We start from the raw sequence: 15,045 nt of genomic DNA, 5'->3' as shown, positions 1-15,045 counted from the left end.
AGGGAGGCTGCTGCAGGTCTCCTGGTGAGGGAGCAGGACTGACTCTCTAGATGCCTCCCTCTCAGTTACTTGACGCGTGGTTGAAATTTCCCTAAGGAATCCAAGAAAAAATAAGTTGAAATGAAGTGCTATAAATGTGTAACAGCATCGAGATTTATCAGGTAAAGACTGATGCTGGGCATTTTGTATAGCCAAGGGGTTTTCTTCCTAAAGGATTTCAAAGGTCTTCCGTGAACAAAAGCAGTAGCAAAGTGCTGAAAAAAGGTTACATGTGTCTAAAATGTTGGCTTAGGGAACTTTGCTATAGGAGTTACTCCTGGTTCCCACTAAGATTCTAAATATACTATTCTTTGTGTCTGAATTTTACATATGTTCTTGTTAAAAAAAAAGGTCATGCTGTGAGTTTGTTGCATTTTTACATTTCTGGATATAGTGGATTCCAGAGATGTAAATTTTCCTTTCAACATACTACCCACTATGACAATTTTTTGCCTGAAGAAACAACATCTATGGCTGTTTCGAGCTGATAGTTACAGATCAGTGCTGTTTGAACATCATTTGATCTACTGAGATGGCTCTAAGTGAACAGAGTTGATGGTTTTGTGGAGTTCTAGTTGTCTGCTCCAGCTGAAAGCTAGTTGTCTGCTTCACTGGAGATATAAGCTGAAACAGTTGATCAAGACTGAGATTTTATTTGAATAGTTAAACACTGGCTTCATCTGAGCATTAACTAATTTGCATGGCAAAATTCCAATTTACCACCTATCACTTAAATGACAGCTTGTGAAACAGTAGTTCAGTATTCTTCACTTGCAGTGTTAGATTTCTATTCAAATCAGGAGAGGAAACATATGTGGAGTGTGTGCGTTGGGGCAGTCATTGTAAAACACACACAGAATGCATACTTAACACCAAAAGCATTAGATATGGAATACAGAATATAAACACGGACATTATTCTGTTCCACACACACAAAAAAACCCAAAACCCAAAAATAAAACAACAAATCCACAACAAACAACTGTTTGAATTTAACAGAAATAATAAACAATATGTTAAAATCTTCCTTTAATCTAATCCATAGGATCAGAGGCATGTGGAAAGTCTAAATTTGTTTCCTTGAGCATTATAGCAGCACTCCACCGACTTGTTCCTCAGAAACTACAAATGTGCCACACACACAAAAAAAAAAAGGAAAAAAAAGAAAAAAAAAAAGAAAAAAAAAGAAAAAATGCAAAAAGATTGGTGCTTGTTCCTTGATTTGGGGTAGCTAAAGCACCCAGTTACAGAAGAAGCTATTAGAGGTAATCCAAAATCTGCTGTTATGCATTGCCACGCCAATGTCACCCAGGTGTACAGGGCCCAGACACTGGATGAGATCTCCTATTTGAAAACATTATCTGTTTGAGGAGTATCTGAATCCATTACAAAACCAGCATGATTTCAGTCTGTAAATTGATGGCTTAAAATAGGAGCAATTTTGGGAAGCGGGAGCAACGGTGACTGAAGAAGCACTGTTGCATTCAGACTATTATTGCAGAGCTGCTGGATGCCCCTTCTGAGGCCCACTCACAGCCAGGAGGGTCAACACAAGTTTAGAAAAAGATGCATTTTGTATTGGAGGTTTTAATTTAATTTTATTTTTTTTATTTATTTTTTTTTTTGCTGTGGGATAATCTAAATATATTGCTACTCTGTTCCATGTCAAGGTTAAACAATATAAACAAAATTCCCTCTGAAACAAACACACATTCTCACCACTGTCCCAAGTGCCTCTGCTGCCTCGTACGTCCCATGCCTCCCACGAAGCACCTCAGTGTTGGGCTGTGAAGGTGTTCATGGTACGGCAGGATTCTCACTGTATTTCGGACATGTGAGCTCAAGAAGAAACCTGCAGAGAATAATGGTGTTTCAGCACTGTGGGGACACCATGGGAAGCCAAGCAGAGCAGTCAGCAGGCTCCACAGAGCAGCGCAGACACAACTGTTCCACATCGCTTGGCCCCGAGGACAGGGAATGGCTGGTCCTGGATGCACTTCCCAGCGCTGATGTGCCCAATTCAGATCCCCAGTAGAAGCCTTGGACACACTTTTACACCAAGGTAGCATGTCCCCTCTTTTTTATACAAGTCACAAGCATGAGCCTCCTCAGGGATTTTTTTTTCTTATGTAGAAATAGATGCAGCATTTCCCCAAACCAGATCCTAAGCATTAAAGCAAAACCTCTCCGGTTGGTCTTGTAGGTGATTCTTCAGCACAAGCAGAAGCTCAGAATCCTGCAGGAGGTAGAAACAAAACCACTTTTTTTTTTTTTTTTTTGGAAAGCCAAACAAGTATGAAAACTCTGTTGATGATTTCCACATGAGAAACCAGGAGAGCTCCTGCTCTGAGAAGAACCACAGGTTTTTGCCAACACACCCTGTGTGGCAGCCTCATTGAGTACTGCTGTGCTTGTGGGGGTCCTTCCCCCCAAAGACTCTCTCCTGGCCTGAGCACAGCGACCCAGGAGTTCTTGCCCCAGGATCATGGGTTAGCCAGGCAAGGATAAAACAGCTCCTCCTGCCTTGCAGTCCTCAGAGATGATGGAGTGAACTCCTCTTGCTGCTGCTTCTAGTCTGGTCTGGCCCAATGGCCACAGAATCATTGAATGGTTTGGGTTGGAAGGGGCCTTAAAGACCCTGTCGTGGGGAGGATAAACCAGGTTGCTCAGAGCCCTATCCATCCTGTCCTCGAACACTTCCACGAGTGGGGCACCCACAGCCTTGCTGGACAACCTCCTCCCGTGATTCACAGTGAAGAATTCCTTTCTACTATGTAATATTTCATACACAAAATGCTGAATTTGGCACTGTATTTATTTTGATGTGTGAACGCTCCTCACCCCATTCACACAGGTAGATCATTATGAGGAACTGTGCAAGTATCTTGTGCTTGAACTGCTGCAGTAGGAAAATTCTACCCTGTGTGCGTGCTGGAATGTGTCTGATTCCAGTAAGACATATATTAAAAAAAATTAAAAACACGTGTGAGAAGAAACGGTTCTTAAAATCTGTGGTCACATTTCAGCCTTTCCATTCTTGTGAGATGCATTTGGAGAGGAAATTAAGAAACCAAAACCAAATACACACAGATGAGGGAAAAATGGGCTTAGATGTAAACACATGACCCCCAAAGAGCAGATGGAAAAAACGTACCATCCCTGTATTTGCCTCTGAATTTAACCATCACTTATGATTAAACAGGTAATCACAAAACCACACAAAAAATGTGCCCTGTTGAGAAGCTCTTAATGCATCTGGAAGACACTTGTGTTCTGTAGGCTGTTTGCTTACAAAGAGAAACTGCTGGCTCTCCTGCCTTTTCCCAGAGGAGATGGGCATTTTGCCAGTGTTTCATTTTCAAGTGCCATTGTTCACCTAGGGCTTTAGCAAAAAAAATCTTTTGCTTATTTATTACTAATCCTAGCCTAAATAATGATCTTTTTGAATCCTTTTACGTTTTAAAACAAATTTATCAGACAATGACACCAAACATAATGTTCTCCAAAACCTCTGGCATTTATTTTTTTCATTTAATAGGTAATTCTATAATTTGCACATCCATGGGCTGCTTTATTGGTTCATGAAACCTGCTTCTATGAGCTTTACTTTGTCAAAATATAAATCTTGCTTGGGTTGTGAGGGCTCTTTTCAACATGTTTTTGTTAGTTATAGTCTTGACAACAGAGTAACAGAGAGGAACGGTTTTTATTGCATAATTTATCTATGAGTCTTTACAAAATGCTGCTGTACTCATATATTAGAATGCATATTTTTAATAAGTAATAAATTATTTTTAGTAATATAATCTTCCTTTATCTTCACAGTTGGGTATAAATTCATACTGTAACCCTGACCAAAACCAGTTTGAGAGGCCCAGTGTTACCTGATCCCTCCATTTTGATTACTGCTCTATTATTGGTAAGTGATGCTGTGAATATCAGCTGGCTGCTTCTGTAACTTTGCTGGCCCTCTATACAGTGCTGTCAGTCTGTAATCTACACTGTGAAACAATTTACCTGTCATTTCACTTGTTTAGTGTCAATAGAAAACACTTGCCAAGCAATTTGCAATACACACTTATGAAAAGATTTTTGGACTTTTTGTAAGGCTTGGAATAAGTCAATTGATGTAACAACAAATACTAACAACAAATCCATCTATTCTTCAACTTCAGCTAGTGCAGCCTCCTAGTAAACAAATAATCAAAAAATTCTATTACCTACTTATATAAAAAGTTTTAGCAGATTATTTAAATACTTCATGGAAATGGAGATTTCCTTGTGAAATCTCCACGTTCCTAGTTAGCAGTGCCAGAAGACAAGAGCACCCCAGAGACTATCAATGCAATTTTGTGGTTCCAGTCTACACAGAAACCATAATCTCATGCTGGAAAAGGGAAAATGAGAACACAGCAACTCTACTCCATGATTTATTTTCTTTATCTTTGTACCAAGGAGACTTACCTTTCAGCATCCAAGCAGTGAACATCAAAAGATGAAATATTTCCATAACTTAGAGAAATCGGCACAAACCCTACAGAATCTGTAAGGGGAGGCAGTGGGAGTGAAAAATACAGATCTGGCACATGGGACAAAGAGAATGAGATTCAGCTTTCTTGTTTCCAACAGCCCGACAGCCTCTTAGATCCCTCCAAAGCCAGGGCCTTCTTGCCCTCCTCCAGGTTTATCCTGGATGCCTCTCTGCAGTGTGAGGGAAAGAAAAAGCTGCTTGGAGCTATTTCGACCTTATCCAGCCTTACAGGCAGAGGTAAAAGACACCAGAGAAGCTGATGGGGACTTGCAGAAGCCACTCTTTTTTCAGGAAAACCACAGTGACTTTCCAAATCCTCAGCAAGGAGTAGGATTAAAACTAAACTTGGCATTTCCTGTCTCAGCATCAGGAGCTCAGACTGTCTTCCCCCTCCCCAGGAGAAGTGAATGAGCAATCAGCATATAGGAACCTCATACAATTGACCTAAAGCCCTGTAGGTTGCCCATAACACCTCCTCTACCTGTGTGGCCCTGCTGGTGGTTGTGGTACTGCCAAGAGACCTGAGTGTCCAATGGTCACCAGGCAAAATAAAAACTATGCCCCCAAAAGGGGTTAATTTGCCTGCTGATTTTCAAAAAATGTCAGAAGACGAGAACAGTAGTTTCAGCTGCACTTGAAATCACCTGGATTAAAATATGATTCTAATCTATTCTCCTTTACAGTTAAACCAGTAGACTAAACCATACTGGTAAGGTATATTATCTTCGCAAAAATTCACTTCCTTTTCAATTACATTTCATTTCCACTTCATCTTTCTCTTATATTTATTTCACAAACAAGCCATTGTGTTATTAATGACTCAGAGTTCCCCAAATCCATATGTTATGGATTTTATGTCAAAGAGGACTCATAATACTTTAATGAGGAAAAAGAACACTATTTTACTATACTCACATCTTACACTACCCAGCCAATGGGCCAGAAAGCCGTTTTAAATATTTCTGTAACAGCACCATGGAAACTACAAAAAAGAAATAGGCATTACCAGCTTGCTCTGCTCCTCACCCCTCAAAAAGATTGATGGTTTCCTGTTTACCTTTTTTTAAGAGCTAATATGTTTGTAGCAAATTGTTAATTCCTCTCTGATGGTTATGCCCCTATATATAAGTGTAAGAAAATCCCTTAACATTTTGTAACAAGCAGAAATCAGGTAGATGATAAAACAGGGCTATCAGTCACATTAGCAGCCAAGTGAATTTGATTCTCCTCATTTTTCTGAAGACATCTAGTTTCTATGAGCATGCTCAAAGGTTTAGCTATTCACATATTAGAATGACATATTTAAAGCAGTGAATTCCACATTAGCAATGCAGATGGAGGAACAAATGATCTTGGAAAATTAGGTGGCGGAAAGACTGGTGTTGGAGAGTAGCATGAGAGTTGGAAATCCCAGACAAAGCAGAGAAAAAGGTTATTAGAGAGGAGTCAGAATGGGAAAAGCAAAAAAGATAAACTTAGAAAAAGAGGGAAAAGCTGCGATAGAAATGAAGCCTGTAAGTCGGAATAAGAATCTGGGGAAAAGGTAAAGTGAAAAGACAAAGATAAGCAGAAAATAGAAACATTAAAATGTTCAGACAGAAGCATTTCAATGACACTAATTAATAAGAAATATGTTATTATGTACAAAGTTGATGCTGTTTTTTCACAGAATAACTTACTGGGCCTGTTGCCCCCCAGCTCCCAGTTGTGCCAATCCCTTGTTGGTAGATTAAGAGACCAAAGTGCCTACTTGTACCATTCAGGTTAAACTCCGTTATACACACAGAAACACATGCATAGAAAAGTGCTTCAATTTCTGCTTATGAGGTAAGAAATTTGTATAAATAAAAGAGTAAGACCAGGGAGGTGGAGAGGAGGGATAAGGGAAAAATGTCTGTGAAAAAAAAGGAGACATTCAAGAGACATCAATCTTGAAATTAGAAGCTCATTAATTCTCAGCTTATTTTCAGTCTCTGTGAAGATTTACCATATGTGACAGATACTCAGCTTTGGAGTCTGATTAGAACAGTTTCCCAACTACAAGCATCCTAAATTACCACCCAAAAGCCTCATCATTTTCAGCAAAGTTTGATGAACTGGTTACCCTTTAACAGCCGTGCTCGGTGCACTAAATTGCAGCTGGACTGCTATTTTTCTCGTATCACTGCTGACAGATGAGCCTGATTATCATCCTAGATCCACCTTGCTCATGCTCATTTGGACAACAAAGACAGCAACTGAACTGAAAGAAAATTCAGGGAAAAGTAATTGAAGACAAATTAAAAATTTCAATAGATTTTCCTGGAAATTTGCCCACAAAGCATATTGTTTACATATCCACCTCCATACAGAAGTTTGAAAGCATATCCCAGGATGCCTGCTGTTAATGTTTTAGCCCTGCCCTGGCCAGGTTTCTCACAAAGCTCCTGGATGCTCTAGGCCAAGATCAATTTGTCAGTGCCAGGTTGTATGATGATTTATGACCATAGCTGAGTGAGGATGCTGGCCATGTTCTGCCTCTCTCTAACCAGCTGTGTTGAACTCAAGTAATTCCAAATCCCTAACTGGCTACGTGGATGAATGCTTGGAGAGACTGAAGTTGTGTATTGAATTTCCAGGTACAACTTTTGCAGCTGAAGGGAAAATTTGGAAGAGAAAATATTAAAAGCTGTTAAAAGCTGCATTGCACCGCAGTAAATATAACATATCACAGAGGGAGCTAGGCTTGTCTAGGAGAGGTGAAAATTCTCAAAGTCAGAATTTTATTTGACCAGTTTTTTTCACATCACACTTGTTATCAAAGGAGGAAACCTCTGAACACGTACCCAATACACCTGTAAAAGTGGCAAAAAAAGTGGCTAAAAAGGCTATCTTAACAGGTACATAAGTGTACCTGTAAATTATTCTGATCTGGGTGAACATTAGGCTCTGATTTTCCTTATCCAAACAGCATAGAAATCATGTACAGTCTGCAGAAGGGGATCAAAGAACAAAATCATATCTTTAACAAAAAAAAAATATGAAGGAAAACCAAGGGTAAGAAGATTAAGAACTTTAAAGGTCATAATAAAATAAAGATACATTATAAATGCTAGAGTCCAGATGGTAGAGTATAAGAAATTTAAGAACAGTGGTGTTAAAAATGAATTACATTAATAAGGAAGGTTCGAGTGGCTTACATGAGCAGCATGGGATAGACATTGCACTCTGACTAAACTCCACCACTTATTGTTTGGGACTGCTCTAGGTAAGGTGCTGCTTAATGTGCATGAAAAGATAAAGATCAGATCCCATCTGGAAGTGAATTAATGCCTGGATCAAGCTGTTTCCCTGAATGAAAACTTGATTTATTTTTCTGAATAAGAAATTCCTTTATGGAGAGACATGAAAATTGACAAAAGTTCTATAAAGAGAAACAGGAAATACAGCTTCTTTTAGCAGCATTGGCCAGTTGTTTTTGTTGTTGGTTTCTTTTTCCAGTACAGCTATCCAGGAGCTTTATTAGCAGGATTATGCTGATAATTGGCTACACCTCAAGTAAGATGAACCTGACACTATTGCAGGGGAGTAGAAGAAAAAAAAAAAAAGAGGAACAGAGACAACCCCCCCCCCCCCATTATTAACATTTTCTTGATATCACAGAATCCACTAGCAGGTCAGAGTTGTAATAATTTCATTTCAGAATAATAAAATCAATGTTTAAGAATGATGAAACAACAGCTACCATGGCTGCTTCAGGTGTTATGATACCATTATAGCACAGCAGCCTTATTATCCATTGTAGCTGTTCTTCGCATGTCTCGACCACCTGTGACAAGTGTCTCTGAAATCTGTGCAGAGACAAAACCTCAAATTAAATCTGACAAACACAGAAAGTGTCTTGAGCTAACTTGTTCTCCCTTTGCAGCTGCTCATTATGGAGTGACCTACTCTTTTTCGTGTCCTACAAGACTCACATCCCTGTAGATTGTGTTTATTGGAAGTTGATAGTTACAAGTGCTGACATTTGCCAGGCTTTATATACCACGGCATTAAAATCAGAAGAATGTGAGAAAACCATTGTAAATAACATGAGAGAACCTTCCTAAACCTGTACGCTGTATGAATGCAGAGGAAAATTTAGTTACCCTATTTTCAGAGGCTCTTTGTGTGCTCAATTCTCATTGTATGAGAGCTATTAGAAGTGCAAGCACATAACTGCAGATATAATGTCAAAGTCATCCACATTATAACAAGGTTTCAGATGTTCCATAATGAAAACTTCATCAGAGAGCGAAAATTATTGGCTCCCCCGTTGACGACTTTTAGAAAAATCGTAAATGTATAAAGTTTGCCAGCTGGATTCATCTTCCTGTGCGTAGTCATTTATGAAGCTTTGAAATTTTAACCATTGGCAACAATGCCATATCTGAAAAAACTCCAAGAATATCTGTTCGATGACAAACAATGGTCTGCTAAATAGAGACATGCTGTCCTGACAGCTCCGCTTCAGCTTTACGGTTATGATATGTGCCAGCAAAAGCAGAGGAGACATTTTGTAGCGTCATAAAACTGCTTCCAAAAATGAGCACCCTGCAGCTATTAGAAACTGCATGAGAATCACCAAATGTCAGCCTCACGCTCAACAACATTCAGTTTAATAAACGGATTTCAGAAAGCGAACAACATAAGATGCTTCAAAACACCCTTAAGACTACAATGAAAATATTGAGTGCTAGAGAAAAAAAAAACAGCTATTCACCATATAAAGAAAAACAATGGAGAATTTTGTGTCTCCTTTTTGTTTCCTGGGACCAATTAAGAGCATTCTGTCATTATTATTGTCAGCACTAGGAACAGTTTACGAACGATAATCAATCCACTGACACATCCTAATATTGATAGTCAGAGGCCTGCACTGAAAACAGTCCCACATTGTTCTGGCAGCTAACATCAGGTTTGTTTCTCAAATTTTCTTTTCTGAGAAAATATTTAAATTTATCCAAATCTAAAGAAAAAAAAAGGCCTGTGGGCAAAAGGAGTATTTCTGTGTACCAGAAACATAATGTGCGAAGAACTGTTTGGAAAAACAAAGAATTTTTTTTTTTTCCTGAAAACTGTTGTTGAATTACTGCATGTCCTCATATTCTCTCCTCACTTTGCTTTGTTTCTGCTTGCCTTCCACTCCCATGGTTGCTCCAGCTCTGAGTGTGACTGGTGAGGCAAGAGGTGCCAGGCAGGTACAAAGACCCCTGTGCCAAACCAAACATTTCCTGGCTTACGCCACACAGAAACCAAAATCAAGGAAACCCCAAGTATTCACTAAAGGATGCTGAGTTTACCTGGCTTCTGCTAACTTTTTTTTTTCCCCAAGAGTGCTGCTACTGCTATAAAGGCATGTAAGATTTACTTGTCCCACAAAAGTCCATCTATTGGTCCGAGCAAGAATTTCTGATTAGAGCAACTCAGTTTCAAAGTGAAATTTCTTCACCCAGACAACTTATCAGGAATATTACAAAATGCTGTAATTCTATGAACCAATTAATTAAAGAAAAAGTAGTTGTACAAGTACTAAAAGGTTTTACCCTCAGATAGATTACAAGGCTGCTTACCAGATCTCAGAGGTCCAGTACTTTTACTGTTAGTTTCCAATTATCTAATTGACATTAGTTTCTATGAAAATCATGCCTCCTAAATCCCTCAATGAAATCAAAAGTGCAACACATCGGCAATTGAAAGTTGAAATTGGTATATGTTCTCTTTCATGGGCCTGGAGGAGACTGCAAAGAATATGAAAATATGGAACGGATTGTTCTTTGAATATTCTTAGCTAGTGATAAGTGCTTGTGAAAACACTTGGGATTTGGGTAACCCCCAAAAGATCAAAAAGAACATATGGACTGTGATAGAAGGAAATTCAAAGCCCCATGTTTGGAAATATGTTTTTATGTACTCTGAAGCTCACATAGAGAAAATCAGAATGTGTTTGCATGTCCCAGGGCTGTAAGGTACACAGAACGGAAAGGCAATCCTCTGATGGGCAGAACTCTTCTAAAACACTACAAAGATTGCCCTGGGAACTAATATTTCATCTTGATTAAAGAAAAGGCTAAAATTTGACCACAGATTTCACCAGACCCAAGATTTTATTTGCAGGTTGTCACAGCTTTGGATGTCTTAAGGTGCACTTCTCTGCTGCCATTAATACCCGAGCACTGACGCAGGGAACCACGTGTGGCACAGCAGACAGGGGGTGCGACACACGGCCCGAATCTTTCTGCAACTGTGATCATTCCCCCCTCCCTGAGTTTCTCATGCTCTGCACACAGGGCTGAACCACTCAAATCAAGACTCATCAATGGCTCTCCCTCAGTTACAAATGCTCTAAAGGCACCCAATGACCTAGTTTAAACTTAAAACTCGTATTCCGCATAGATCAAATATAAAGTGAACTTTTATAAATCCCTAAGCGTGACATGTCTAAGACAGCTTTCTGGGCAAAGAAGGACAGAAATAGAAAAGCCTCATTATATGCCTAACAACAAGGTAGAAATATGTAGATGAAGCTTATGCCTGATGGGAAAAGAGAAGGAAAAAGGGGGTGGGTAGGCTGAAGCTAAGTTTGAAGCCTGTGACACCAGAGTAAACACAAAAGATTTATTTATCAGTATCTGCAAATCACTGGGAGATTTGGGGGACTGGGGAAGGAACGGAAGAGAAAGGTTTATTTTAAATACAAACTGGATTGGGTGCCTGTCATTTTAAGATTGGGAAGAGGGGAGACAGGTCTGCAGTAGCTTGGGAGAAGAAAGTGTTTCAGGCAATTGGTGATTAATTGTACTGTGCTATGCCACATCTCTTTCTATTAAACCTCAGATAGCCAAATCTGTTTCCTAATTGTTTTTGTGTTTCTCAGTTTTCTTTTGTCTTGCATAGGAGTAGGCAATTTCTATGCCATCAATATCTCATTAAGGGGCCCGGGATCTGAAATGCCTCGTTTTGTTTTTAATTTTGTTTTCCAGGCTTTTTGCTCCATTTTATGACATGGCATTTTTTGTTTGCTTGTTGCGGTCCATTTATTCTCTGGCATTCCCTTTCCCTGGGTTATAGCTTTATTTGTTTCTCTGCCTGTTGGCACTCGAGGTGTATGTAAATTATTGTTGCATGCTTCACCATCACTACCTATTGCTCTTCATTTCCCCAAATGACATTCTCATCTGAATGCTGGTACCTGCTTAGGTTGTACACGTGTAAAAAATAACTTCAACTCATCCGTGAGGTCTCTTTCATTGATTTTTTTTTACCCTCTTTCCTATTGCTTTTTGCCTCAGACTTGTGTTCATGAGGTAAGGAGGAGAGCTGCACGCTTTTTGCCTAGGGCAAAATCCTGCTGCCACTTGTGCAAGTAGAAGCTTAGAGGAAAAAAGGAAGGGCATTCACACAAATAGCTAATCAAAGGGTTTTTAATGATACTCATTAGGAAAGAAATTCATTAACAAGCCAGCACAGAACATTCCCTGAAGGGAGAGTGATGTTATTGGTCACATCAAAGTCCCCACCTGACTAACACCTTTATTGCTGTTCATAGTAAGGCCAAGTTAGCAGCAAAATCAGTCGCATTCAGTTCCTGCCAAGGAAAAAGTCAGCAAAGCATGGTCATGGAAACTGGATCAATTTTCTTTTGCTAATAAAAATGGCTTTTCAACTTTTCACAGCGATGTACAGTTTAGCACCCGCCACCGATGCTTTTGAATTCACACAATTTTACATTTCCTACCATTCATTCTTTTCCCCTGCTCTTTCTCTCTCTTTTATTTGGATACCTCTGACTGTGTCCAAACCAGTGCCCATGGTAGTGGTACAGTCCCACAGCAGCACAAAGCTCAGCTGGATGGATGCCAGTGCCCCTTTTTGAACAGAAGCCTGCAGGAGGCAACCACATTGCAAGGCACCACTGCAGGCCCACCAGAGCTTACCCCCACTACTCAGGATAGACGCAACCTCTGAGCATCAGAGCCATTTCCAGCTGGCAGGCAAAAAAACTGCCTTCTTTTTTATGCTCACACCATTACTTACCTATAAAAGGGACTCTTATTTTTTCTGCCAACTCATTCCTAGAGATTAGTATCGGTATCTTGGGACGCTCATTTGCTCTGTAAAAATTAGGTTTTTAAATAGACTGAAGCAGAAATCTCACTTTTATTGCACTGCCCTGATACAGTAGAGACCAGTTATTAGAACAAATTGTAGCAAGCCGCTTCCTGGTTGTTATACCCACATAATTACTACAGGCTGCTACATGAAACCCTGCTTCACTCTTATGCTTAGAGGCGAGATCTCCATTTTGCAAGGACAGAGCAAGTTCTATTATGCATTTTACTGCCAAAGGAGGTCAATTAACTTTAATTGGTTCTAATTAGCACTTGCTCAAGCTGTTATATTCTTTACCTGCATCCGAGTGGCTCTCCAAGTGCTGCACAATGGATTCCTGCTTATGAACACAAAGGAGAATTACTAATGGCATCCTCGAAGGCAAAAGATGCACTGATCAGCATAAATGGGGAACAAATATCAGCACAAATAGTAGCAGGCCTTTTTAGAAAAAGAAAAAAAACAACAACCACAAACATTTCATCCCCATCTGGCTTTGATCAATTGAGCTGAATGCAACTGTGCACCTTGTTGTTTAAAGTTAGAACAACCAAAGTACACAAATGCAATTTTTCTCTACCATAACTTCTTTACACCTGAGAGATAAGTACTGGAAAATGCAGGGGGTAAAGGGGTGGAGGGAGAGTGTAGCAGGTCTGAAAAAAACCAAATAGATAATTTCAATGGTAGCAAAAACAAAATGCCAAGAAAAAGAAAAAAAATCATCAAGAGTATACCTGAAATGCTCTATTTTCTAGGATTTTTGAGGATTGTTTTAAAAGATCTGTTTAAGTGAAAGGTTTAGTTTTGCTTTTGTTTGGTTGGTTGGTTGGTTTGTTTGGGTTTTTTTTCCCATTCTGCTGCAGCGAGAGGAACAACCTCACTTGCCTAAATGTCACTGTAAGCCATTTGAGTCCTCAGGATGTGGCGATAAGCTGGCACCCAACTCAGGATTGTCTACGGCAGACTGAATGCCAGAAGAGATGCTGCAACTCTGAGCTGTGCTCTAGGAACTTGTTTACTGCTGTGGTCCTCCTGGATGTAGCTACACAGTTAGACAAACTCAGGCTAGAGAGGAATCTAGTCCTCACATCAAGAGTAGAACCCAGAGCTGGCTCTCCCCAGATAACCAGTCCACCTTCACAGCACACAGGCATGGCCCTACTTCTCCTCTGGGTCCCATGACATATCTCTGAGTTGTATCTGTTATTTTGGGTGAGGAGCACTGTCAGGCAAAGGTCAGTCCTAAAGAGAAGCAGGGAACATGCTACATACAGCAGAGTTTGGTAGCACTGCTCTGCTGTGTTCCACTGCTCAGCACTGAGACCGTGGCAGGACTGGGCAGGATGTCCCAAAATGTGCGACGTGCCTGACGAAAAGGTCCCCGTGCAAACCACCACAGTGCCTAACTCATCAAAGACCTTCCCTGCCCTGAAAAAATTCCATCCTCAGGGAAGTGACCTGCCTCTACACACGGGGTGCCTGGGATCTACTAAAAGCCACCGAGACTAAAGCCACGTGGCTGGAGACTTTCTGAGGTGTCTCAGGGCACAGAGTGGCCAGGGGTGGGGCTTTGTACAACCCTTAACACATATTTCAAACAAAGTTCTAGAATTAGTGTCCCAAGGATCTAGGCCTCTATGGACTTTGGATAATTTGTTTTGGTATGGAAACCAAAAGCAATGGAGTTTATGCATATTAGTGTACCGTTCAAAATTACATGTGAAACTGTGGTGGACTCGGCTGATTCTAAGCCAGTGTATGTGTTCCCTATTTTAGTAGTACTTTTTGCCATTTTCCTGCTATTTGAATGTACCTCCTAAATAAAATGTCTGCTGCCCACATGGTTTTCAAAAATAATTTATTTTTTTAGCTAATGTGTTCCAGAGAGAGGGAACACAAAACATGTGTTAAAAAACAAAAATGAAATTAAAAAATCCTCCCCTTGGCAAACAAGTTTCCCCGATATCTTTACAAAAGAAGGCCAGCTTTTTTTCTTCCTACTTCCCCTGCTAAATCTTCACAAGGCCATTAATCATAAAAAAACCCCCAAACTGCATATATTGAAGATAAGTCAAAGGAGCTGCCAGTATTTTTGTTTTTAAAAAAAGTTCCTGCCAAAATCTCCCCCAGCCCGATTACCTTTCCTCTGTCAGTTGTGAGGGCTCTTTTTCAGCCCTAGTACACACCTTTTCTCCTGGTTGGCAAGGTATGGACTGAGACAAGCATAAACCAGCATATAGTTATTTCAAACAGTCATGTCTTGCTTTTGCATTGGTGTATAGTGAAATTAATACACTTAAAACATTCCATGCACCTTATTTTTTTGGACTTTTCCCAAGGAA

This window comes from Manacus vitellinus, unplaced genomic scaffold (genome assembly GCF_001715985.3).
Source record: "Manacus vitellinus isolate BGI_N305 unplaced genomic scaffold, ASM171598v3 scaffold_34_pilon, whole genome shotgun sequence".
Classification (NCBI taxonomy): Eukaryota; Metazoa; Chordata; class Aves; order Passeriformes; family Pipridae; genus Manacus; species Manacus vitellinus.
Note: the sequence above shows the minus strand (reverse complement) of the source record.